The following is a 27,632-nucleotide window of genomic DNA, read 5'->3' as shown; positions in this document are numbered from 1 at the left end:
GTTTTGATTTGTGTCAAGCGGGCAGGGCTGGCGTCTCTGTTGGGTACATTAGGTACAGTGCTGAGGGCCTTGGCTACCTTTAGAGGCCCACAGACATGTTTTCACTTCCTTTAAAATCAGAAGATAAATATAAATATAATCCAGCCTGGAAAAGGATGCAGCCATAAAAATAACTTTTTATGCCTGTCATGGTGGAAAGGGCCCAGGGCAGGTTCCCAGCATCAGGCACAGACCAGGCACATAGGAGGTGCTCCCTGAATGCAACAGGAGGAAGAAGGGAGCTTGGAGGGTCCTAGCACATCACAGAGGATGGGCTCAGAGATCCGGGTTCAAACCTTGTTCTGTTTTGTTTCTTTTTAATGTTTCTTTTTTTTGTTTTTGGGAGAGAGAGGGAGAGACGGAGCACGAGCAAGGGAGGGGCAGAGAAAGAGGGAGACACAGAATCTGAAGCAGGCTCCAGGCTCCGAGCCATCAGCACAGAGCCCGATGCAGGGCTTGAACTCACAAACCGCGAGATCGTGACCTGAGCCGAAGTCGGACCCTTAACCGACGGAGCCACCCAAGGTGCCCCCAAGTCTGATTCTCTCCTTCACTTGTTCTTGGCCTTGGACAACTCACCTCTCTTCCCTGGACCTGTCGCCCTGTCCACAAACTCGGAAAAACCACCTTTCCTTGATAACATCACACTCGTTCCTTCTGCTCAGGAGACACGCGGCTGTGCAGAACCTGCCCCGGTAGCAGGTCCCGCGAGCATGGGTCATCGCTGCTGTTTCTCGAGTGGACACTGCCCCAGGTGCCACGCTCAGCGTCCATCACACCGTCTCGGTGTTCCCTTGACGGAAAGCAGCTGTCTCTCACAAAAAGGCAGCAGGAAGAAGGTCAACTAGAGCGTGGCGCGAGGTTCATGGGAAGGAAGAGAAGGCAAGACGGACCTCTCTCCAAAACGCCCCAAAGCCCTGATTCATTCTCTGCATTAAGCTGGGCACATAGGAGGGGTGCGGGCAGCAACGAAGCCAGGGTGTGGCGGTGAGAGCCCACGTGTGGTCCCACCCAAACCCCAGGCTCATCCCACCCCTACTCCTCACTTGCGGTGTGACCCCAGGCAAACCGCTTCGACCTCCGGGCCTCAGTTTCCTCATCTGTGAAATGGGATTGGTATTAGACCTCCCTTGCTGAATGTCTGGGAAAAGCGAATGATGCCCCCGACGGACATGTGCACAGCCAGAGCCCCAGCATGTGCTACAGGGTCACTCAGAGGGAGGTTGTTTATCTGTTTTAATGAAGAGGAGAAACTCTATTCCACCCCCTATCAGCCAGATCCGAGGACAGTTACACAGCCTGACCTATGATGGGGATGGACATCTCAGTAGGGGCTCAGGAGGGTAATGCAGGAGTTTCTAAAAAGGACATCAAGTGCCATGAAGAAAATAAAGGAGGGAGATGGGAGTGACTCGGTCAGCAAGGACAGGAGGCACCTTAGTTGGGGTGGCCAGGAAAGCCTCAAACTGAGATCTGAGTGACAAGGACCCAACCCAAGGGCAGAGGGATCCAGCAGAGAAATGGCTCAGTCAAAGTCTCCGGGGTGAAGAAGAGCTGGGTGTCTCCAAGGACTAGAAGGAAGGTCAATGTGGCTGCAGCAGAGTGGACAGGGACAAGACTGGTGAGGGCCGAGGTCAGGGAGTTACCCAGAGGCCTGGTCACGAGGCACTTGCAGGCTGGGCCACGCTGGGTTCTCTTACCAGTTCCGGGGGGGGGGGGGGGGGGGGGCGGGTGGTTTATCAAGAGACCAAGCAAGTCTGAGATCTGCTTCAAGCCCTTTGGTCCTAAGGAGGATAGTCTGGAAGACACCAGAGTGGAAGCTGGGAGGCCAGGGAGAGGCCTCATGCCATAATACAGGTGACAGATGACGATGCCTGGAAGATTCTGGAAAATATGGTGGAGGGATCTTTGACAGGTGGGTGGGGTTCCATTGCCTGTTGTGTGTAACCAAGCACCCAAAACGTAGTGGCTTACACGGTAACCCTTTCATTGCTCGTGATTCTGTGGCCCAGCCGGGACAGCGGTCCCTGTTCCACATGGTGTCACAGGGGCCCGCTCATGGGACTGCTTTTCAGCCTGGAGCTGGGCTGGGCTGGAAAGTTCCAGAAGACTCCGCTCACATGCCTGGGGCATCTGAGTCCCCACTAGGCGGCATGTCTCTCCAGCTTCCTTCCACAGCAGCACAGGGATGAAAGTGAGAGCTGTTGGGCCTCTTGAGGCCTAAGCCCAGGACCCCCACAGTCACTTCCACTACATTCTATTGGCAAAAGGAGTCACAAGGCGGAGGCCAGCATCAAGGGCAGGGTCGACGAGCCCACCTGCCAACGGGAGAAGCAGCGAGCATGAGAAGAGCCCTGCGGCCATCATGGCGGCCATGTTGGCCAACAGCTAGTGCAGCTGGGATGTGGATGGATGGGAGGAACGTTCGGGGCCACTCCTAGGGGTCTGGCTGAGCCACTGGGCAGATGGCGGTGCCCTTCACCGAGATGAGGAAGACAGAGGGGGAGGCAGGCTAGCGGCAGAGTCGAGAAGCCACAGCTATGCTTGGGGTCTGCTGATTCAGAGCCGCCAGGTGGCGCCCCCTGGGGATCCACCATAGTAAACGGGGCTGCATGTGGCAGAGGGGGAGGGGCTTCTTCTTTTCGCTCCTTTTCCGTGCGAAGATGTTGAAAGTTAGGAATGATGAGCCCCGTTCCAGAGAAGAAAGAGTCCGAGGCTCAGAGAGGTGAAGTGTGTTGCCCACAGTCGCCCAGTCGGGATTCAAACGTGGGTTGAGAGACAGGAAGTGTTTGATCTTCTCCCTCTTGTTCACCATGGATCCAAGGGGCTGGGTGGGGAAATGCTGTCTTTCTAGTACAGATAAAACATGGGCTGATGTTTGTCGAGGGCTCTCCACGCACCAGGCGTTGCTAAGTTGTCATTCCAACAGCCAACCCTGTAGACAGGTTGCCTGCATTTTACAAATGGGGGACTGGGGCTCAGAGAGGTGAAGCGACTTACCCAAGACCACACAGCAGGCGTGCTTCCGAGATAGGACGAGAACCCAGACCTGTCGGACTCCAGCGCCCAGCTTTCCTTGACTGTCCGCCATCTTTGGCCCCGCCGGGCTCTCACGTGGGGCTCCTGATGTGGCGACTCCAAGGACCCTCCCCCGAGAATCTCCACTGGGGTTGGCAAACCACAGCCCGCCATGGGCCAAATCCGACCCCTCACTGGTCTTTGAAAATAAAGACGTGTTGGGACACAGCCGCACTCATTCTGTTACACACTGCCCGTGACTCCTTTCCAGGTCCACGACAGAGTTACGTGGCACAGAGGCTGCACGACCTAAGATCGGTACTGTCTGGCCCTTTACGGAATGAGTTGGCTGAACCCTGATCTCGGATAAAGGTAGTCGGGCCCCGGTTTCCCTTGATGGAAATGAGGCACACGTGGGACCCCCTTTGCTGAAGCCACACAGAGACAGAGCCTGGATAAGAGCAGACTCAGCCCCTTACCCATTTAGCTAGCGGAGCTCTCAAGAAACAGTACGCAGCTAGGAGGGACCCAGGTCAAGCACGCCTTGATGGGAAGCCATGGGAAGCCGAGGGAGCCTCCTTCCCTGCTGAAGAAACTTCTCATCCAGGAAGGGGGGGGAAGAACCAACTTGCTTGGACTCTTCTCTCCAGCTAGCTTTCAGGCAGCTCTCCCGGCCCCTTCCTTCCTCTCTGGCTCAAGCACTCCTTCCAAGGCTTTGGCATGTTCCAGAAAATGTAGCCTCTGACCTTCTAAGTCACCAGGGCCTTCCAGCCCCCGAGGGAGCCCCGCTGCAGAGACTCGGAATCTAATGAAAAATCGGTAAGAAACCCAATCTGGGGCTATCAGGTGGACCGCTCAGCCCCCGGCCTCCTGGTCCCCCAGATGGGCCGGACCCTTCTTCCCTCTCACGGGGCACATTCCCAGCACCAGTTGGATGCTCCCCGCCGAAAAATAAAAGTCCTTCAAACATTGCAGGGGTTCCAAAGACTTTTTTTTTAAGTAACCCCCCAAACAGCGGCTTTTCAAGCCACACACAGACTGAATCAAACTCCATTTGTTTCCAGAAGGCCGAGGGGCAGCGGTTTGGAAAAAAGAACCTTCTCTGAAACTCACGGGGAGGCGAAGGCGGGGTCAGAGGGCACATTCCGATTGCTAAGATGCATTGACAAGCGCCCAGGCCCCCCTCGGCCCTGCCAGGAGACCTGGGGAGGGGGCTGCGGCGGGGGCACCAGGGGCCTCCAAAGCAGCCGGCCTCAGAAACGCTCCCCGGAGTTGGCCACAAAGAGTCGAAGGGTGAACGCTCCTCCCTTGCTGGGCCCCCACCTCCTGCAGATATGCCAAAAAAAAAAAAAAAAAAAAAAAAAAAAGAATCCCCAGGTCTCGAGGAAGGAACGGAGTGGGGAGGTTTCGCCAAAAGATTTCTTTTTTTCTTTTTGGTTGGTTTGGTTAGTCGAGTTTGGCCCCAAAACTGGGAACTGGGTCGGGAACCAATGAACATTGTGAATAAAGCTGGGGATTTTCCATCCGCCTGAGGGGAGCAGTCCTGGACTGGGGGCATCCTGGTGTGAGTCTAGGCTTGGCCATGGAGGGCTGGGTGACCTTGGACAGCTGGCCTCACCTTTCTGTGCCTCGGTTGCCTCGGCTCCAACGAGGATGTGTCCCCTGGGGTTGGACGATCCAGTAAGATGGGGACCAAGGGTGAGAAAGTCCTGCATGGTGACAGCACACAGCAGCTGCTCCCAGATGCCGACGACGGAGGCGGGTGGAAGGTCAGCAGCGGGGGCTAACAGGGGGCTGAGGGGCTATGGGTACCCATGGGGGGCAGGGAGAAACCCTGACCTGGAAGGAGGGGTGGCTGACAAAGCAACCTTGACCATAAAGTGACTCAAACAGAAAGAAACTCAGAGAGCACTGTGTCGAAATGCCCTTTCCAGAGGGGAAACTGAGCCAGCCACTGACCTCCTGGCATCATCCAACACCCCAGCCGGCAGATTCCTTCTTCTCCTGGAGGCTCTTTGGCCAAGTGCCCCGGCCCCTCCCTTTAAAGGTGGGTCAGGCACATCCCTCCCTATAGAGAAGATGGAAGGAAGGGAGGTTTCCTTAAAAACTTAAATGGGGAAAAGAAAGCTTGCCTCTCTCCCCACAAAGGGCAGGAACTGAGCCGGGGCAGATGGAATGTGGAACTCTAAGACAGAAAATAACCTGTCACGGTGAACAAATTCGTGGGGGGACGGCAGTGGGGTCCCCCGGACTGGGGCAGCCAGCGAGGCCTCAGCTCCCGGGGCCCCACAGGCAGCAAATGCGGGGTGCGTGCGGAGGGACAAGCGAGCAGAAACCGGGGAGGGACTGTAAGCGACGCTTCCTGGGTGTCAGGCCCGTCCACCTGTATCGGGTGACTCGTCGTGCCTTGGAGGGGAAGTCCCAGGCTCCTCCTGGGACTCGAAACCCACCCAGGACGAAGGAGCCGCCTTAACTCCCTCCAGCGAAATTCTCCAGATTGGAAACGATGAAAAGGCCCCGTGGCAGGTGAGGCCCGGCCTGTGGCTGCTCCGGAGGCGTCCCGGCAGGTGTTTTATCCCCGTTCCCCGCACCGGGGACGCGGCCTGGGGCCCGGCCTGGCTGTCTAGACACCGGTGAGCCCCAGTGTCGAGAGCGGAGGCCGTCACGTCCCCGGCGGGTCCTTCAACTCACTGCCCCCGGTCCCCCACAACAAACTTCTGTTCCAACTCACAGGCTTGCTGGACCAAGACGACTCCCTCCGTTCCTGCCTGTGTCTCCCCCCTCCCGCCTCAAAGGTCCTCCTGCCGGAAATCGGTGCTCCCCAGGTGCCCCCGGCCTTCCTCTCTTCTGAAACACCCCCAACAGTTCTTTCTGGGCTTCCGCGAGTAGAGACAGTCAGAGTCCCACACGCACGGCTGATGGGAGGATTCCGAGGCTCTAAAGTGGATCTGGCTCCTGGGGTGGCTCTGGGGGGGGCTCCGGGGGGCTCAGGGGGGTGTAAAGACCCCCCCCCCCCACCGAAGATTCACACACCAGCTAGAGTGTGAAGGTAACACTTGGACAAACAGCGTCCCCTGTGCACGTAAATGAGCAGCAAAGCCCTCCAGAGCCTGGCCCACAATCCTTTGTAGCTTACACCCTGCCTTCCCTTCATGAGAGCCCCCCGCCCCCCGCTCTTCTCTTGCAAGACAGGGAGGGCAGGGATTCTTATCCCCACTTGACAGGTGAAGAGCCTGAGGTCAGAGAGGACCAGGACTAAGCTGGGAAGGGCACGGGGCAGGAAGCAGAGGCAACCGGGAAGGCCCCAACTCAGGAGCCAGGCTGTCGGGGAGCAAATCTTTGAGCCACTATGGATTAGCTGTGTGACCTCCAGCGGGTGCCTTAGCCTCTTGGTGCCTGTTTCCCGCACAAGGCCGCCTTCTCTTTTTTGGGGTCAGTTTCCCCACCTGTCAGGCAAGGAGGTAGGGCAAGTGACGCCCTCAGAAACACAAAGTCCAGTCTTTGCACCATGACCCCGTCGGGGACCCAGACGCTTTGTGGGGCTCTGGGGGAAACTGACTCACCTGGCCTCAACCGCCCTTCTGCGGCATCTCAGGCCTGAGGCCAGGGTGAGGGGCAAAGGGTTAACTCCCCACAGGCCAGGTAGAGGGAGCCCTGTGTGCTGCCTCCTGACCCCAGTGTCGACAGCCAGATCCCCTAAAGAGAAGAGACCCCGTGTTTGCCTTGGCAGTGGGGGCAGACGGTGGGAGTAATGCACGCTCGGCGGGGCCTGGAAAAGTCGGCTCATCCTGCAGCCAGGCCAGGCCAGCCTTGCTGGTGTCCCCGCTCCACCACCCGCCACCCTATTACCTAAGCCCTGCACAGGACATGACCGCATGGCCCCGGGGGCGAGGGGCGACAGGCAGCTCAGACAGGGCAGCCATTCACTGAGTCACCCCCAGCCCGGCTGAGACACAGCCCCGAGGGGGGCCTCAGCAGGGACTCCCCCCACTTACCCCCTCCCTCTCATGGAGGATGTGGAAGATATGTGCAGGGGGTGACAGGGACAGGACAGACCTGGCTGGTGCCCAGTGGGGCTCCTGGCCCAGAAGGAAATGTGCTGTCACGGTGGGGGCGGGGCAGAATGGTAGAGACACGAGGTGACTTAGCAGCAAGGGGAAGATTTCCCTCACTGAGCCTGTGGAAAGAGGGCTGCAGGGAAGGCTTCTGGGAGAGCATGAGCTCGTCCAGCCTCGGGGAAGGTCACGGAAGGCTGCAGAGCCAAAGGGACATTTGACCTGGCTCTTGACAGATGGATTGTTGGGCCATCAGACAGAGAGGAGGGAGCACTGCTGGGTGGAGGAGAGTGAGGCAGCCACGGCTAAGCCATGTGGGGCCTTCAGGGGGTTGGAGCACACTTGAGGCATCACACGGTGGTTTTCACTGGGGGAGAGGTTGGGGGCGTAGTTTTCCGTGCAGGGACAGCCACAGCTCCCTCCTCAGGCCAGGCTGTGGGGCACGGTGGCCTGAGCGGCTGGCTCAGCGTCAGGCTTCTTGGGGGGTGAGTCTCTGCTCTACTGTGAGACCTCATACCGCTTACCTTGCCTCAGTTTCTGCATCCACGAAGTGGGCACAGCCGGTGAGTTGTAGCAAAAGCGGACTGGTCCTGGCCCCCAGAAGGCATAGCCCTCCCTCAGAAGATTCTGGGTCTCCCTCCCAGAGGCACTGGGTGGGGTCAGGAGACCTAGCTCTGTCCGCTCCATGGGACCACCCCTCCTGTCTCCCCGGCCCTCCGAGATGGGATTGTCCCCTGACCTCCTACAGTCCTCACCGCGCTTAGGATGGTTCCCTGGGAGGGAGAACCAGAAGGCGCTTTGTCAAAAATGAATGTCTCTCATTTCCGGGGCGCCTTGTGGGGCTCGGGGCGGTGGGGGGAGACCCGCCTGGGTTCAAGTCCTAAGGCCAATTGCCTTGCCTCCTTGTGCCTGTGTTGATCTGTAAAATCAAGGACATTGCGGTGTCTGCCTCACGGGCTGTGGCGTGGGTCACACGGCCTAGGCCGCAACCACCCACGGGGTTCAGAAATAATAACGGTAACACTATTCCTCTGGCGCTTAGAATTTCTGGCCATGCAGACCCCGGAATCTGATTCAAAGCCTTGTGTCCAGTGTTTTGCCAGCCCCCCGGCCCCCAAGCTGGCGGTCGCCCTGGGCCAGCCCCAGCCCCCCAGGACTCCCCGCAGCTCGACTCCTAGCATCCGAGATCTGACCTCTTGGGCAGGAAAGGAGGCAAAACTATTAGCTGCTGGGGAGATGTGAGCTGGTCTCAGGCCCCGTCCCCTCCCACCCACCTCCCCATCGGCCCACTGCCCCCTTTCACCCCCTACTCCCCCACGGCCCAAAGACCTCTGGCAAGAAATCTGAGCTGCTCCTTTCATCTCTCCTTCCCTTTGTCCCGCCCAGGGTGGAGTTGCCATCACAACCATCTCTATGCCCGGGAGACCCTTTCCTGAGGCCATCCCTTGGGCTCCCTCCTTTTTGTAGGAAATGCGCCAAGGAGATTCCCCTCCGGGACAAGGGCCAGCTTGCTGGGGGCTGCACACGACATTCTGGGCCACGGGTAACACGTGCAGGAGGCCTGGGGCCAAACAAGGAAGGGAAAGCGCAGAAAGAGGACAGAGCGAAAGGCAGTAGGGAGCGGTGTGGACTGTGGCAAAGTGGGGTACAGCCCTGCCTGTAGGAGTTTATTTGGCTCCAGCTGGTTATTTCCATGTAGGAATATGGACCCAGAAGGCCCCCTTCTTAGTTCTCTGAGAGAAGCTGGACGTTGAGATGTTTTTTTAAGAGTTGCTGACTTTTCCAACCCTACAATGACCAAATGAAAAACATCTGAGGACTGGATTTGGCCAGTGAAGGCAGTAGGTGTGAGCTTATTCCAAGTCAATGTGTCCTGTGGAACAGGAATGCCACAAAACAGTCCCTGATTGGAGGGTCCCCTGGTTAAGTACCGCTGGGGAACAAGAAATTCGCAATCCCCTCCAGGAGTCCCAGTGTACATTAACATATTAAAGGCTCTGAAAAGGTCTTCCGGAAAGAGGCTTGATTAAAGTTGTGAAGCTCAGGAGGGATCTGTCTTGAGACACAGCCCCTCCTAGGGCTGTGTCCTCTGCCGTGGGCTCACCATTTCAAAGGTTCACAAGCCCCTTGAGGTCCGTCTAAGCCCTGAGCTAGAACCTTTTTTTTTTCATCTGCTGATCCAACAATAGTTGGAGACCATTCTGGGCCAGGCATGGAGTGAGCTCCAGAAACACAAGGGGGACATGACAGGCATGTGTCCCTGCCCTGCCTGGTGGGGCCCACGGCTGATGGCCCCTCGGTCTGGGTGTGCCTCCACCAGCAACCCCAGCCTTCCCGTCACAGAGCATTAACGCACGCATGAAGCCTTTGGCAGCCAAAAGCAGGGGCTGACGGAAAGTCACAAAGGCCTGGGTCCCAGCCCAGTGCCGTCCCGTACGCACCGCGAGACATCCGGTCAACATAGGGTCAACGCGTACCGACTGAGCACCCACTGTGTCCAGGCACGCATCTCAGTGCCGGGGACACATCTGTGAGAAAGAGAAGCCCTAAGACCCGGCCCTTGCCATCATAAAGCCTGCAGCGCAGAGAAGGAGACAGAGAAGGGCGCCTGGGTGGCTCAGTCGGTTAAGCGGCCGACTTCTGCTCAGGTCATGATCTCATGGTCCGTGAGTTCGAGCCCCACGTCAGGCTCTGTGCTGACAGCTCAGAGCCTGGAGCCTGTTTCAGATTCTGTGTCTCCCTCTCTCTCTCTGACCCTCCCCCATTCATGCTCTGTCTCTCTCTGTCTCAAAAATAAATAAACATTAAAAAAATTTTTTTAAAAAAAAGAAGGAGACAGAGAGGAAGAAACAGGGAGGGGAGGGGTGGGGAGAACAGTGAGGAGAGAAAAAGAAAATAATAGCTTCAAAAAGTTTTTAGGTTTCACGAAGGACACAAACAAGAGACTGAATTAGCAAATGTCATGAGTCGGGAAACCTACTTTTAATGGGGGAGGGGAGGTGGGTCACATGTGTCTCCAAGGAGATGATGTTTACACTGAGACCCAAGGGCAGGAAGAAGAGAACCATGAAAAAGCTTTGCAGGTGGTGGAAGGGGGTGCTGCATGGGCAAAGGCCCTGAGGCCGGGAAAAGCAATAATGACAGAGGAGAATGGCACAGATGAGGCTGGAGAAGTCGGAGGGGCCAAAAGCGGGCAGGGGCTGTGGGCTCTTATGTATCAGTTAGCTGCTGCTGCGTGACAATCAAGGCCTAAACTTGGTGATGCAGAAGAACTCCCGTCTGTGATTACGGTTCACACGGCCTGGGGCCCGCTGGGGGCTGGAGGCGCTTTGCCCTACACCAGGCATGGGAGCGGCTCTTCCCTACCTGTCCCTCATCCTCCTCGCGGGACCAGAGGGCTCACGTGGACACGTCCTCCTCATGACGACGGCAAAGCACGAGGGAAAGCTGCCAGGCTTCTTGAGCCTTGGACGTGGGAAGTGCCACGCCGTGGCTTCATTCCAGTGACCCCAGCAAGTCGGCGGGGCCACTTGCAGGGGCCGGGGGCGGGGAGGGTGGCATCCCACCCACAGGGGAGGACAGAGCAAGAGAGGGAGAGGTGGTGGCTGGGGTGTGGATGCTGTCTGTCAGGTGCAGGAAGGCAGATGAATTCCAGAGCCCTTTAGGGACAAAATCAACAGGGAAGCGGCGGAAGGGTTGCACGGACGGACGGAGGAAGGAAAAGGCAGGAAGCAAGCGTGGCTTCTGGGTTTCTCCCGGAGTGACGCTACAGGGTAAGAGAAGAGCGAGGGAGGCAGGACAGACTAGGCATGGGGACACCCGCCAGCCGGCTCTGTCCCCCGGCCTCCTTGGTTAAGGGAGGCACCCCCCACGCCAGGCCAGCCCGGGCCCCTCTTCGCCCCCACCCCAGCCAGAGCCCCGCTTCTCGCGCCCGAGCGCAGTGAGACCAGACGGCCGTGCCGTGATATACGACCCCCATAGCTCAAAGCCAGGCTGCCACCGGAATGATGTGTTGTTACCATCCATCACCCGCCTGACGGGCACCCAGCGCCAGAATTCGGCAGCTGCCCTTCACCGGGACACTTAATTATAAAGGCCTGAAATTTTTCCCCACCGGCCTGGGAAATAAAGGCTTTGTTTACCAACGGGCAGTTGGGAGGCTCCCGGGGGAGAGCCGATAGATCAGGGCAGCCTGGCAGGAGCTGTGCGGGGCCGCAGCCTGGTGTGGGTGGGGGGGGGGGGGGGTACAGAGGCTTCGGGGAGCTGTCACCCCGACCCCCACTGCCACCCTGAGCGCTGGCCTCCAGTTCGTCGCGGGAGTATTGATCCCCGAAGCGCTAAGTCATTTTCTTACCTGTGCAGCATTGTATTTGCTGAAGAGGCCAACGTCATTGCTGCAGAGCTCTCGGTTCGAGGCTTTTGGGCCCCACTTCTGGGTTAGCCAGGCCCTCTGAAAGCTCACTGGGGCTCGTGGATCGTGGGGGTGGTGAGCGGGCACCGTAGAACATCGAAGAAGCCGCTCAGCGTTGCTGCCCTTGAGGGATCTGGGTTCATCTAAGCTCCTTGGCTCTCAAAGTGCGGTCCCCGGACCGGCAGCATCAGCCTCCCCGCCCCCTCCACATTCTTGGGCCCCATCCCTGACCCAGCGAATCACCAGTTCACTGCCGGGTCCTAGTCTCGCCTCACAGCCCTTCAGACACTCAGGGCCACCGCAGGCTTAACCTCACGGTCACGATGTGTGGCTCCTTACCCCGATCTTGAGGTCAAGGGCGGGATCCCACAACCCACCGGCACCAGAACCCCGGTCCGTCCGGCTCCCTGACCTCTGGGGTTCTTTGTACGAAAAAGTTGAAGATAGAGCAGAAAAGGTCCCCGCCAGGCAGAAGGAGGGTGTCCGGGTGCTGTCAGACCCCGGAGCAGCTGCCGCGGGAGGAGGTAAACCTGGATTTGACCTTTGCAGGTGACAGGTCCAAGCAATGTCTTCCCCAGATCTAATCTCAGCATGTGGGGAGCTCATGGTCAGAGTGGCTCAGGGAGGGCTTTACAAGCCATCGAGCGTGGCGCAGCCTTAAAGGGGTGGTCCTCTCCTTGGGACTCAGTTTCCCCCATGCTACAACCAGAGGGGACTTACAGGGTCCCCCCCAGCCCTGAGAGTCAGTATCTATGAGTCCTTTTGCACAGTGACAACAACATCCATCGTCAAGGTGCCTGGCACACAGCAGGTGCCCATGAAGTACAGAAACCTTCGGAGAGTGATTGCCCCCAAGCCACATAGCAGGTCAGGATCAGAACCCAGGCTTCCCAGCCCCCAGCCCCCTTCTCCCCTCTCTTCCACCTGCTGCCTCCCGCCAGAAATGCCATCGTCACCTTGTCTTTGGGTACCCAGCCACCAGGGAACCCACTCTTTCGCAGCGGCCGGTTTATTGAGCACAGAAAGGTCAGCTCCCTCATGAGGGAAGCGGTTGCAAAACATCAACCTCTCACCAGCGGTAGGATCTTAATGATCCGTGCTGTGGATCTGCCCCTGCTCCCCATTCCCAGGCTCGGGAAACGCCCCGGGGCCTCCAGGAGCCCGTTGAGTGGGGACTGAGGGGTCCACATTTCTGCCCACCGCCCACCGTAGCAGATTTTGTGATTCGTGTGGTACTGTCTGCTCCAAACCCAAATGGGGATGCCCAAGGTGGCTGCTGGAGAAAGACGTAGGAATGAGGGCCAGTGGCCACCACAGTGCATCGTGAGCATTCAGTCCACCTTTGCAGGGGGGGGGTGGTGGTGAGAAGGAATGGTGAGAAAAGAAGGTGATCCTGGGGACTTGGTCCTTGGGATGGCCTTTTACCAGGTGGGACTCTTGCTATGGGCATCACAGAAAACCAAATTCAAATTGTCCTTAAGGGGGAAAAAAATGGAGAAGCAAGATATGAGGGAATGTGGGGGCAGGGGGACGACAGAACGGTACTACATCCCAGTGATGGTAGAAACTACAGGACTGTCTGTGTTTGTCAATACGCATAGACCTGTATGCTGAAGAACGTGAACTTGACCATAAGCTCTACTTCAATAAATCTTGCCCTTCTGTTAAAGAACAGAAAGAAATTTATGAACTTCCATATTGAAGTATCTAGGGTTGGCTGCTTTCAGGCAAGGCTTGATCCAGCAACTCAAGGTCTCCAAGGTCCCAGTTCTTCTGCCTTCTGGGGTGCCTGCTTCTCTCTCACCTCTCTCTCTCTCCCTCAGCCACATCTAGTAGCTCCAAGGTACTGTGCGCCCCCTAGAAGACACCCAGAAGTTTCAGGGTCTCTTGACTTGGTAGCAATGTGGCCACCTCCAACCCAGCTATTACTTCCTTAGTCCTCAATCTCAAGTAGGAGAGAGAAGAAGTGTCTCCTTCCTGGAAACCCAAGAAACACCTCCTCGGATCTCATTGGCTCTTGATGGGATCCCCGTAATCTACCCCTGAGCCAATCACTATGCCCTGGGGGTGGAAAAGGCTGATGGGTTAAAGCCTCTCAGGGGCCTCCCTGGAGTGGAGGGTGAGCTCTGCGCTACCCCCACGGGGCTGAGAATGGAACTAGGGAGGAACCCCCACAGCAGCCCCCGAGCAGACGTGGGAGGAGGGGAAAATCAAGTGCCCGTTACACCCCCACTTGGGAAACCACCCGCCTGTTACTCACGGAAGTGCCTCCCTTCCTAACAAGGTCTTCACATACGCCCCTTCTGCAGGGACCCTCCCTGGCCTCACTTTCCCCACACGTTTGGAGTTCGCTCAACCAACCTTCACTGCCAGCTCCTTGGAGAAGCCAGCACCCGGGCCCCACCAGCAGGGCTGCTCGCACAGCACTTCTTGCTGCTGACATGGGCCCGCCCACACACACCCCCAGACCAGGTGTCCCCCCACTTCGTTCCAGAGACTGTGGGGCCCGGCAGCCGCTCCCAGGGAAGGAGGTGGTTTGTGGCTGAGGACGAAGGAGGGTCTCCAGCCCACGGACATTTCGGACCTTGCGCCCCGCCCCTCCAAAGCAGCACACAGTGAAGAGCAGAGAAACTGAGTCACTGAGCCCCGAAAGGGCTCAAGGTGGGTGTGGAAATACGGCAGGCCTGGAATCACGGCCCTCGGGCCTCCAGTCTGTAATACAAAGCCCACCGGCTCTGTGTTTCTGAGCAAGTCACTTCACCCTTCTGAGCCCCGGTGTGCTTGCGAAATCAGAGTGATTTTGGCGGGTAGGTCCAAACCAGAATGGGGGGGGCCACCAACGTGGAATCCAACCCTAACCACTGACGGCGGGTCAGCCATTGCATTTCAGCAACACAGTGTGGCAGCGACCCCATGCTTCTCTCTGCTGTGCCAGGAGAGAAAATGTTACCTAACTCTTCCACTGACTCAGTCTGGATTGCCCCAGAAGTGAGCCTGGAGAGGAGTGGTTTACTCGGCGTGTGCAGGAAGGCCAAATCAGGGAGCGGCGGGAGGAGTGGAGAAGGCGGTTACGGGGGTTCTCACTAGGGACCCCTGGGAGATGGGACACAACACACGGATGAAGGGAGGGAGCTGGGGTATTGATACACCCACTCCTGGCTGTTAGTGGTTGAGGGCTTCCGGAGAGGGCGGATTCCCAGCGCCCTCCTGCCTGCCCCTTCAGAGGGCAGAGCCAGCTCCGGGGGCCAGACAAACCCCCAGACGAAGCCTCTCGGTGCTGGCCATCGGGCAGGGCTGGTTTGCGCAGCAACTCTTCGTGCCAAGAGATACCGGCGGGGCCCCAACGATGCATGCTACACCCTCTTCCCTTCTCCGGGCGGAGAAACGCTTTCTTTATCTTCTTCGAGACCCAGCGCAGAGAAGAACTTCCGCTGTGAAGCCTCCTCCAAATCCCCCCAAGGAGAATTGGAACGCGCCTTACTTCCTGCAATTTTATCTTATCTCTATCACGCACATGGCTTTCATTCATCTCCCGGACGTCTCTTCAGAGGTAGCTACGTGCTGGGGGGTGCGGTGCGGGTCTCTGATTGCGCGGCGCGCTCTCACTGCTCCGAGACCGTGAGGTCTCCGCCGGGGGCGGCCGGGCCAGGTCCATCTCTGTATCCCCAGGGCTTAGCGCACAGCAAACACTCGGTTAGTCTTGGCCGATCGGAACTTCAAGGTGAAAAGCGAATCTGATGGTACATGAAAAGCGCCCGGCTTGGTACAAAACCTGCCAAAATAAAAGTTCTGGCGAAACCGTAGTGGACGTGTGGGGACAAGGCGCGTGAGTCCCTCTGGAACACCTCCCCACACCAACGGGCGCCCGCCTCGCCCGCCCCAGGCGCTGCGGTGGACGGAGCCTGCGTCCTCTCCCGAGACCCCTGCACGGGAGCTAGCTAAAATCAGACCCCCCCCGGCTGCTGCTACTGCTCAAAATTAGTAGGCCTTTGCACTCCAAGATGCCAACAGGTGCTGAACGACGGTTCACGGACCAAAATAAATCGGTGGCACGGCGGGACTGAAAACTAGATGAGCCCTCTCGGTTCAGACTGTTGTCAACTTTGGGCGAGCTGTTTTCAATAAAGGGCCGAGAAGAGGATATCCAAGCCCCTCGGGTCTGAAGGGGAATCCAGAGGTCCTGAAAACCTCCTCGGTGCCAGGCCCGGTGCCGGCAGCCTGGTTTGAATTATGCAGCCGGACGCGCACGGTGGTGCTGGGAAAACAGACGGTTTACGGTCGTGCCACTTCGCAAATGACACACGCAGCTTCTTCCGGGGACTTGTCCAAAGGCACCCAGCCGGCAGGAGGCACAACGGGCTTTGGTCCTCTGCTCCTCACCGGCTGTTCCCGGTTGGATTCAGGGAGCTGAGACCACCCTCACCCATTTCCGGGAGGACCCTTACCCGCTAAACTGAACTCCCGAAGTCGACTTTGTTCCGGTCATGTGACCTGCCCCGGGCCCTCTGATTGGGCGTAGCAAAGGGCATCGCCTACCCTACGGCGAGCTGCTCACTGGTTGGCCAGGGACTCACGGGTCCGGCCGGGAAAGGTGAAATAGACCACTCAGATGTCTTCCGGAGGAATGCGCGACGACACAGAGCACCACGGTCACCTTCTGACTTCAGCTGGTGTCAGGGAGCTGCGGGGCCTGTCCCATTGTATCCTCAACCCATCTTTAGGCACTGAACCCCCTTTTACGGGTGAAAGTAGCCGTGGGGCGGAGGGGTCACCAGGTGACCCCAGAGACAGATGAAGACGATGTCCAGGGGGCCCAGGGTCTTTCAGGCAGTGTGGGTGTGCGCGGTTGGGGGAGCCACACCGGAAGGAGGTGACGGTCGGGGGTCCAGAGCGGCATGACCCCCGCTGCGGCTGCGGAAGTCGCCCCACCCCTCTGGGATTTCTCGTGCTTTCCAACACCAGAGCCGTGTCGGCTCTACCAGGGCCCCACTGGAAATTGTTGTTGACAACAAGACAGAAAAAGCCCTCTTGGCCGCCTCAGTCCCCGGGGCCTGGTGGCTCTTCCCGGGGACAGCACAAGGACTCTCTGTGAGCTCTGGGAGACGCGGGCGGAGCTTCGGCTGCAAGCTCTCAAAAGAGTAGATTTTAAGGCTGACTCAGTCGAACGCCATTGATCTCCCTCTGAAAGAGCCAAAACAGCAAGCAGATCCTATCTGGAGTTTCCAGTGGGGGCAGGCACCCCGTCTCAAATCCTGGATCTTCCACAGAATGACCCTGAGCAACCTCTTCACGTTCGAGCAACATGTTCGAGCATGTTCGAACCGCCTGGAACACGTTCCTCCATCGGTCACGTAGGAGAAATAAGGGTACCTTATGTATAGGTTGTTCCAAAGAAACAAAAATACAAAATCGTCGCTCAGCGAATTGGCCGCTTCTTTGAGCATTTTGCGGGATGGTCTAAAATAAACCTTGGGCCAAGGGTCAAAAATCCTGGCTTCTACTTTTTCACCCAGCCCCTGACATATTGTGTGCCTTTGGGCAAGTCCCCTGCCCTCTCTGGACCACAGTGGTCCGCAATTCCGTAGTAAAAGTGTAGCCTAGGGGCATCTGGGTGGCTCAGTCGGTTGACCGTCCCGACTTTGGCTCGGGTCACAATCCCGCGGTCGGTCTGTGAGTTCGGGCCCAGTGTCGGGCTCTGTGCTGATGGCTCGGAGCCTGGAGCCTGCTTCGGATTCTGTGTCTCCCTCTCTCTGCCCCTCCCCCACTTGTGTGTGCATGCGTTCTCTCTCTCTCTCTCTCTCTCTCTCAAAAATAAGTGAACTTCAAAAAAAAAAAAAAAAGCGTAGCCCATATTCATTTCATCCAGCCCTACTATGAACTGGATCCCGCACTCATCGTGGGAGGTGCAGATGTGAACGAGGCAGAGAAGTGGGCTGTGGCACCTGGGAAGGCTTCCTGGAAGAAGAGGCATCTAGCTGACTTTCTCTCTTAGGAGGGAGCAAGAGTCTCAAAAGAAAGGGAGTCCACCTCCAGGGTTCTCGCGGGTCTGTTTGTCAAATGGCTCATCGAGTCCAAACACACAGGAGCGCTCACATCTGCACGGGCATGTGCCCACAGACAGACACACACCCGCCAGAAGACAGGGCGCTACAGGCCCAGAGACGAGGTCTCCGGAAGAGGCTTGATTTGAGAGAAAACGGGAAGCAACGCCAAACGGTCCAGCCTCCCTCAGCAGCCCCGTCGTTTCTCCACACTTGGTGAAGATGAGATGAGACGGTGGAGGGCGGGGAGGCGTGTAAAGTTCCGGCTATTTCCTGAGACGTCCTTCCCAGAGCCCCAGCAGCTTGGACCGAGTGGAGTTATCTCCTCCCTGGCTGGGAGGGGACTAGTTGGGAGCCAAAAACACCAAGATATGGGGAAGAAGCATGAAGAACTATACAAACAAGCCAGGCGTGTGGCCTCAGGCCAACAGGAGTAGAGCCAGTAGCCCCAGCCCGGCCCGGCCCAGCCCGTATGCGGACTGGTCCCCCCACTATTGGCCATAGAGGTGATGGGGGTCCCACTTTGGGATCTGAACCCTGCTTCTCGAGTGAGCCTGGGGTGGGGGGGGGGGTGGCTGGTGCGTGAATCTGAGAAGCAGGAGACTGATGTCTCTCTCTCTCTCCCTCCTTCCCTCCTCTCCCCCCTCCCTCCCTCCCTTCTTTTCCTCCCCGCATGCTCAGGTCCCCCCAACATACAGGACTATGAATCTACCTTTATACCTACGTCTCAGCATCTGTCATTGCCTCCGTCTCTGTCTCACCTTCCCTGTCCCTGTGTGTGTGTCTCCAGCGTCTGCCTCTGGGGGTTGGAATCTATTTCCCCCCCAAGCAACTAGAGGGAAGCCGGCAGGAGAGCTGATAAACCCAACCCTACAAAAAAAAGGAAAAAAAATGCTGTGAAACACAAATTGAAATGAGACGCTGTGTTCTGTCCATCACAGGGACAAAACTAAAAAGATCAATAATATCCTTCGTTAACGAGGGCGGGGGCCAAGAGACACTCTCAGAAACTATTCTTGGGAGTGAAAACCGGTATTGGTGGGGGGGGGGGTTATTTTTTGGTGGGTCATCTGGAAATACCCACAACAATGTTAAATGCACATGCCTACAGAGCCAGCGATGCACCTCCAGAAATCAATGTGCACAGAGAGGGACACGGGTGTGTAAGGGCACAGTGGCCTTGTTTGCACACTGCTGTTTGTAATAGTGGAAAATTGGAAAGAACCTAGGAATTATTTATAGGACACTGGTCAGGGCCCCTGGGTGGCTCAGTCGGTTGAGTATCCAACTCTTGATCTCGGCTCAGGTCAGGATCCCAAGGTCGTGGGATCGAGCCCCACGTCAGGGAGCGTGCTTAGGATTGTCTCTCACCCCCACATCGCCTCTCCCCTGCTCACACACGCGCTCTCTCTCTCTCTCTCTCTCAAATAAAAAGTTTAAATAAAAATAAAGAGGACTGGTCAGATAAGTCAAGGTGCAGCCATACTATGGAATATTATGAAGATCTGAAAAAGAGTGAGTGAGATCTACATGTCAGGTCATGGATGGATGTCCATGAAATTAAGAAAGCCCCATGGGGCACCTGGGTGGCTCAGTCGGCTGGGTGTCCAGCTTCAGCTCAAGTCATGATCTCACAGCTCGCGGGTTCAAGCCCCGCCATCGGGCTATTCTGACAGCTCAGAGCCTGGAGACTGCTTCAGATTCTGTGTATGTCTCTCTCTCTCTCTCTCTCTCTCTCTCTCTCTCCCCTCCTCCACTCATGCTGTGTCTCTCTCCGTCTCAAAAATAAAGAAACATTAAAAAAAATTATAAAAAATGAAAGCCCCGTGACGTATGAGGCGGGACAGCTCCCACCGTGCTGCAGGAACCTCCGTGACCTCACACAGAAAAGGTTTATCCCTCGCTTACACAGCCGCTGATGTGAGTTCGGTCACCCTCCAGGAGAGCTGTCCTCCATGCGGTGACTCAGCAACCCCAGTCCGTGTCTACCCTGGGGCTCTACTACGTCACAGGGGCCCCCTGCGCCCCACGGCCATAGAAGAATGGGCACAAAGAACTCACCGCTGCTCGGCATGCGTCACTCTCTCTCTGGAAGGCACACGCTCTGCCTGATGGCGAGCAAACTCAGGGGAGCATGTAAATTTCAGGTGCACAGGAGACGACTCCACCAAGGAGGAAGATCCCATGCAAAGTACGACCCCACTCACGTGACAGAGTCCAACCATGTTGGGGAGTCCAGACAGACACCTCAGAAAAGATCAGGGAGGACATACCAAGGCGTTAACATGAACTGATCTCTTAGGAGGGGACTCGCATTAGGATGAATGGGTTGGGGCCTGATGGTCCCAGTTTCCCTCCACATTCATTCGTGTTGATGGAATTTTTGCGAGCAGGTACGTTCGTTAAAAAAGAGAATAGGGTGAGGCACAGGGAGAAACTGCCTCTTTTCTGCAGGGCAACCGCCTCGGTTTACTGATCATCGATCAACCACCTCATCGATTATTTTCTTCTCTTTTCCCGATGACACAAGAGAGATGCTCTCTGCCCTGTGTAAGGACAACTGGATCACCTGGTAGACATAGCCGGGGGCAGGGGTGGGGGGGAGGGGTGGCCCAGTCTGGGTAGGTTCCTGGAATTTCCACTTTTCCCAGACTCGGGAAACCAGAATACCACCCTGCAAGACACGGAACCAGAACACCACCCTGCAAGAGACCCTTCCACAAAAGCAAAAAAAAAAAAAAAAAAAAAAAAGTGTAGGGATAAATTAGATTTGGGAAAGATTGCCAGCCATGTCTGCCCTTCTTACAGTCTCCTGAAGTCAACCAGTGCGCTGAAGGCACTGACAAGTCCCGCAGGAAAGAAATTTACTAAATGTTGTTACATCCAATGTTTCTCAGTTTGACTGGAGCACCTTTGTTCTGCTTTTCATGGCACACAGTTAAAGGGCCCCTGCCCTTGACTCAGAGGATCACAGAGTGACAACATTCCTTGCAGGTTTTGTAACCATCCCCTTTTTTGGTCGAGGGGTTTTCTCCGTGCTAGGCACTGAGCTAAAAATGTATACATATCTTTTCAGCTTGTTCTCACAAGGCAAATGCAAAGTTGTCTCCACTCCATATATGAAAAAAAAAAAGAGTCTCAGAGAAGCTGCCACTTGCAGCAATGAATATTTTTACCTGCCTAGCATCCTTTCCCCTCTGTTCCAGTCAACAGTATCACTGTTCTCCCTTTGGAAGGGCCTGCCCTCTTCTCCTCCAGGTGCAGTGGCTGGGTCCCTAGTGGCTTAGATTGGTCCCTGCTCCCATCCTGTCAGCCAGTGACGGGCTCTAGAAGGTGCATGGAATCCAACCAGAGCCAATGCAACAAGACACGTTCGCAGGAGATCTGTCTGTTCTCGGGAGTTGAAAAAGGTGAAGAAATTACATCTTGGAGCCACAGACTCATCTTGCCATCATGGCGTGCACCAGTGAGATGATACGAATGACACCAAAATGTCAGAAGGCTAGAGAGGCGGAGCATTGGAGCCCTGGTCCAATTGGTCATCTGGATCAATCCATTCCTGAAGGCAGTTCCAAATACTGCAGCCAATATAATCTTACTCTTCCCCTTTTGTGGATGTTTTTGTTGTTGTTGTTAGGTTTTGTTTTGTTTTGCTTAAGCCTTTTAGGGGCTCTTAGGGGCTTCTCGGGACTTAAACCCAGATCTTGTAAATTCCAATGCCCACCGTTTTAGCCAACATATAAGGTGCCCCTATTCTGGGCAATGGAGTCAGAAGGGACTTAGATATTGTTTGACCCGAACCCTTTCATTTCACAAATGAGGAGACTGAGAACCAGAGAAGTCACGTGACTCCTCTGACGTCACACAGCAAGCCCAGCTTGGAGCCCATATGGCTGTCTCCACACCTCCAATCGGTCTGCAGAGCTCCTTCTCGCACTTACCTGACCTCAGTCCCTCGTGGGGCTCGGAGGCTCTAGAATGTCAGCATCGTTTCTAATTTTGAGCGGATGATGACTCAGGCCCACCCTGGTAACCTTGGCTGTGAACTCTGTCTTGCACCATTTGTTACCAACAGCAGTTCAAGTGCTGACGCTCGAGAGTGACTGAGTTCCTTTTTCATTTCATTTAGCGTGGAGTCTAATGACATCATCCTCATCCACCTTCCGGTGGGTTTTATCCAGGGAGAGGGGAAGCCAGGGGGCTGCAGCTGACCGGCCTCAGGACTGCATGAACCCCACAACTCGTCCATTCCAACCCTTGGGGCTCCAAGCCTCGATTTCGTCCCCCCGCAAAACGGCGGTAACACCAGCACCCGCCACGCAGGGTGTTGCGAGACTCGAATGAAATCTGGCACGGGACAGCCAAGGTCACGGTGGCGGGAATGCCGTTGTGTGAACGCCAATTAGCATCCTTCTCATTGCCACGGGAGGGGGCCCCGCCTGGTGGGGTCGAAAGAGTTTGGGGCTAAGATTTCGGAGGCGCCGGTGCTGACCCCGGCGCCGTCACTCATGTCTTTGGGCCCTAGAAAAGTGCCCTCCACGCTGAGCCTCAGTCTCCCCAAAACATGGAGTGAGACCAAGACTCTAAGAATCTTCCTGCCCCAACATGCGGATGGCCAGCTGGAGGAACAGCATCCAGCTGATGGCTGGGTTCCCTTAGACGCTCGCTGTGCCAGGACCCGTCCATCCATTAGCTCAGTAGCCCTAGTGGGGCGGGTCCCCACCCCCCAATTTGCAGAGGAGGAAAAAACCAACACAGAGACTCTGGAAGACTCACGTGGGCAGTCCCAGCCCCCCACGTCCAACCCTGGACACATTCTTAAGCAAGCACCCTGGACTCTCTTCCAAGCCTCAACAAGGCTCTTCAGAATGTTTTCTTTGTTTCCTTGGAATGAGAGTCCCTCATTTACCAGTGGGGAAACCCCAAGTCCAGAGGTCTTGATTGGCTTAAACCCGGACCCAAATCACTCGGACACAGGGAAGGAGCACCGAGTGGGACGCCAGGGCTCCTGGCTCCCGAGAAAGGGTTCTTTCCACCAGACCACGTTTCTCTCGGATTGAGAAAGCCCTTCTCAGCTCTCTGCAAACAGCAAGCCATCAGAGATGTTTTGAGAGGCAAGGGGAATTTTGCCTCATGATTTCCAAGACCAGGAGGTAGGAAGAACTTGAGTCTGAAACCCATTCTTGCACTTCAATACCTGCCGCCAGTGACGTCTAGAATCACCCAAACTGGCCACTGGGATGGTTCTCAGGGAAGAAGGGAAAACGTGTGGGTGCGGTGGCCAAGAACAGATCCAGTTTCTACCTCTTGCTAAGAGCTGTGTGGCCTGGGGCAAGTCTCTTGACCTCTCTGAGCCTCCAGCTTTCCACGTGTTATCTCCTCACCAGGGAGATCACAGCCGGCTGTGAAGCTTGAAGTCACCAGACGGGTATTTTGAAGAGTGAGGTTGGTCTGGAGGAAGTGCTAGGAAATAAGGTCTCCAGAGTATTGTTAATGGGAAAATGCTACTGCAGGACATTGTGGTGTGACCGTATTTGTGAAAGGAACTGGAAACTTTGCCTTCTCCCATCTCCTCTTCCCTTGTGGTGGATTTTGCACCGATGCTTACAATTCTCACCGTCCCGGCATGCATGCCCTTGGCCAGGCGACCTCACGGTGCCCTCCCCCTCCGATTCGGGCTTGCCCATTGACTTGCTTTTAGCCAATGAGATGCTAGCAAGCATCATCCGAGCAGAGCCTTGAGACACGCTTGTGTGTTTCGTCCGGGGTCTTCCGCTCCTCTGTGTTTGCCAGGGGTACATAGCCTGCTGGCGGAGGAGGGATGAGGAAGCAGAGCCAAAGCCATCCCAGATCAACCCACAGCTGGCCAAGCCCTGGGTATGTGAGCTAGCACAGCCGAGATCCGAGCAACTGGTCAACCAAACCCAGTCTAAATCACTAACTTGCAGACTCATGGGTGAAATAAATGCCGGTGACTTACATGACTTCATGTTGGAATGGTTTGTTACACAGCATTATGTGAAGATCGGTGACTGATACACTATCAACCCAATTCTGTTAATTCTATCGTGTGTGTGTGTGTGTGTGTGTGTGTGTGTGTATACCTTGATTCACCTCCCCTCTATTCTCACGTTCACCCTATCCCAAGCCCACATTTCTCTCTCCTGGATTTCTGCAACAGCCTCCTTATTCATCTGTCCCCAACAGATTCTTGGCCCAACAGATTCAGCGACCTCGCAGGGGCTCCTTGGTCACGCAGCTGACCTCTCTGAGTTTCAAGTGCATGAAATGAAAATCCTCAAGGGTTAAACTCAAGGTGCTTCACCACCGGTCCCAAGCAGACACCAAGAGGTCCGAAGACAGCCCAGCATGGCAGCCTTTTAACCCGGATGTCAGTCTGATGCAGCTACAGTGAGGACCTATTACATAAGAACGCAAGCTCTGCCCGCAGAGAAGAGGGTAGGAACTACATGTTTCAGATCTGGAAGCGACTCTGGAATCGGTGTCCAGCCTCCTCATTTTAAAGCCAAGGAAGCTGCGGCACAGAGAAGGGAAGCAGCTTGCCCAGAATCACACAGTGACCGGGAGCCCGACGGGGGGAGAGGGGATGTCAGGGCCACGAGGCAGGGTGCTCGTGGGTTTTAACACTGCTGCACCGCAGCAGCCAGCACAGGGCTCCGCTCACGCCTGTTAAATGCACGACCCAGAGTCTAGAACCTTCCTTCCTGTTGCCGCATCCCTTTCTGGGCCCCGCCCCCCACAGATTTGCCCCCTCCCTGAACTAGGTAGGGGATGGGGAAGGTGCTCCAGCAGCCAGCAGGGGAAGAAAAGTCTGGCCTTGTCAGCATCCGTGGACACACCCTTCTGTGTGATGATTCAGTCCGCAAACCCTGACCCCACCTGAAAGGCACCGGCAGAGCTTCTCAGAGGCCCCGGGGGCACCAGGAAGAACCCAAGATGGACGGTGCCCCTGTAAGGAGTCCGTAATGACAAAGGATCCTACGTTCAAACTCTGGCTTGGCCACACGAGCTGGGCTAAATGGCTATACCCCGCTGAGCCTCTGTTTGCTCACCTGTGCAATGGAGCTGAGAGGACGTAGCCCACAGTAGGCACTCCATAAATATTAGGTCTCGCTGTCACAGCGCTGAGACGTCGGTCATCTCCTTTCATTCTGGTCATTTAAAAAGTGTGACTAGGGGCGCCTGGCCAGCTCAGTCGGTTAAATGTCCGGATATTGGTTTCGGCTCGGGTGGTGATCTCATGCTTCGTGGGTTCGAGCCCCGCAGCGGGGTCTGTGCTGGCCTTGCAGAGCTTGCTTGGGATTCTCTCTCTCCCCCTCTCTGCCTCTCTCCTCCCGTGTTGTCTCTGTCTCTCCCAAAATAAATAAATAAACTTAAAATATATGTATATATGTATATATATACTTATATATAAACTTAAATATACTTATATACTTAAAATATATGTGTATATATGCGTATATATATATGTATATATATACGCATATATATACTTAAATAAACTTAAATATACTTATACACTTAAGATATATGTGTATATATGTGTATATATAAGTATATATGTATATACTTACATATATACTTAAATAAACTTAAATATATACTTAAAATATATGTGTATATATGTGTATATATAAGTATATATATAAGTATACATATATATAAGTATACATATATACATATATATAAGTATACTTATATATTATTATTATATATTATTATATAATATATATATATATTATTATATATATATTATATACTATATATTTAGTATTATATTAATACTATTATATTATATTAGTATTAATATAGTATTATATTAATATATATATATTATATATATATAATATTTATATATATAATATAGTATTATATTAATATATATATTATATTATATATATTATATACTATATATTTATATATATATACTATATATTATATATATATTATATATTATATATATATTATATATATATACTTATATATATATTATATACATATATATAAGTATACTTATATATATACTTATATATACACATATATACACATATATTTTAAGTATATAAGTATACTTATACTTATATAAATATATATATATACTTATATATACACATATATTAAATAAACTTATACTTATATAAGTATATACATATATATACTTATATATACACATATATACACATATATTAAATAAACTTAAATATACTTATATACTTAAAATATATGTGTATATATGTGTATATATAAGTATATATATAAGTATACATATATAAGTATACATATATATATAAGTATACTTATATATATACTTATATATACACATATATACACATATTAAATAAACCTAAATATACTTATATACTTAAAATATATGTATATATAGGTGTACATATGTATATATATGTTATATATATTATATGTATATATATGTTATATATATGTGTATATATGTGTGTATATATGTTATATATATTATGTATATATGTATATATATATATGTTATATATATATATATATATATATATATATATATGGGTATGGATAGAAACAAAAAGACAGGTTTTGAAGCGTCCCCCAACAAATATATCTGAGAGGGGGCTCTGGGGCCCCCTTCTCCCTGAGGGTGTCCAGGGATGGGAAACCCCCTTCCTATACCCTTCCAAGCCCTAATAGTCTATTTTGCTGAATCTTTTTTTTTTTTTACTTTTTTTTTTCATTTATTTTTGAGAGACAGAGCATGGGGGGAGGGGCAGAGAGAGAGGGAGACACAGAATCCAAAGCAGGCTCCAGGCTCTGAGCTGTCAGCACAGAGCCCGACGCGGGGCTCGAACCCACAAACAGTGAGATCACGACCTGAGCCGAAGTCGGACCCTTAACCGACTGAGCCACCCAGGCGCCCCTGCTGAATCTATTCTTTAGCACAAAATATCCACCGTCCAGGATGATCTCTGGCCAGATGCAGTCGAAAGAGGTGGCTTGGCAGTGAGTTGAATATATATATATGTATATATCCATAAATTTAAAAAAAAGTATCCTTTTTTTGTATCCTATACAGGAGGTGGAAGGAGGACACATCCCCCCTGGACCTCCAGGTCGTGCTGGCTGGACCCAGGGCCACCCCCCCAGAGTGGACCAAGAAGCGTATTTTTAATCAGCCCCTGGCACCCTGGAGACCCAAGTTTGAATTTTGGAGCACCCCTTTACTGAGTGACCGAGGGCAAGTCACTGTCCCTCTCTGAGCCTCAGTTTCCCTCTCACGTGGGAGGCGTGGCGCCTGGCTGGCCGGGTCCTGGTGAAGGCTAGCCGACAAAACGAGTGGGGAAGCATTTGCTAAACAGTGAGTCTGCGTGCATGAGCTTGCACACCAGGAAACAAGGGGTTAACCGGAGGCCCTTCCAAAGCAAATAGAGCCAGTTCTGACTCAAAACAGCCTGGGAGAGGGACACCCCCTCCTCCCTGCCTCCCCTCCCAGGCCTGGCTGCCTTTGTGAAGGCTCCCCTTCTCCTCCCCCCACGGAAGTCCTCGGGATTCTGCCTTTCCTGTTCCTCCCTGCCACCTCCATCCGTGCCATTCCCAATCTGAGGGTGGAGGTATCAGGGCTGCTACCAGCTTGACCTGGTCTCCCTGCCTCCCGGACTCTCTCTGTCTCCCCAGGCCGAGGCCACCTTCCCCCCTGCCAGGGAGCCCTGCCTCGTTTCCTCCATCACTCTGTTGCGGGAACATCCGGCTCTGTTGACATTCCTGCAGCCTTCGAGGGTGGGGATGCCCCGGAAACGCACACACTGAACTTCACCCTGAAGTCCCCACAGGGGGAATCGACAGCAGGCAAACCTGGGTCTGCCCCTCCTGTGTGGCTGCTAAGAGCCCCTCGGGGCCACCGGGCGGCTCTCGGGAGACCCGGGCTGGGAAGGGTGCCCGTCAGCTGCCCGCTGACGGGTGGCCCGTCTCCACCTGCACGCTTTCTTGCTTCGATGACATTTTCCAAGACGAAAGAGACTCTGACTGTTAGAGTCCTCGCCCCTCTAAAGCCAGCACAGGCTGGGGTTC

General features: G+C 54.3%; 2 long non-coding RNA genes across 2 annotated transcripts; both read right to left on the bottom strand.

Annotated features, from left to right (window-relative positions):
* Positions 1 to 10,790: 10,790 nt before the first annotated feature.
* LOC122203758 lies at positions 10,791 to 12,403 on the bottom strand. The gene is made up of 2 exons (XR_006195323.1): positions 11,467 to 12,403; positions 10,791 to 10,878 (listed from the first exon to the last, which is right to left on the bottom strand). It is a non-coding gene; the product is annotated as an uncharacterized LOC122203758 (long non-coding RNA).
* A 787-nt stretch (positions 12,404 to 13,190) lies between these two features.
* Positions 13,191 to 16,056, bottom strand: LOC122203934. The gene is made up of 2 exons (XR_006195410.1): positions 13,885 to 16,056; positions 13,191 to 13,380 (listed from the first exon to the last, which is right to left on the bottom strand). It is a non-coding gene; the product is annotated as an uncharacterized LOC122203934 (long non-coding RNA).
* Between the last annotated feature and the right edge of the window lie 11,576 nt (positions 16,057 to 27,632).

This window comes from Panthera leo, chromosome D3 (genome assembly GCF_018350215.1).
Source record: "Panthera leo isolate Ple1 chromosome D3, P.leo_Ple1_pat1.1, whole genome shotgun sequence".
Taxonomy (NCBI): domain Eukaryota; kingdom Metazoa; phylum Chordata; class Mammalia; order Carnivora; family Felidae; genus Panthera; species Panthera leo.
Note: the sequence above shows the minus strand (reverse complement) of the source record. Positions and strands in the feature narration are given on the sequence as shown.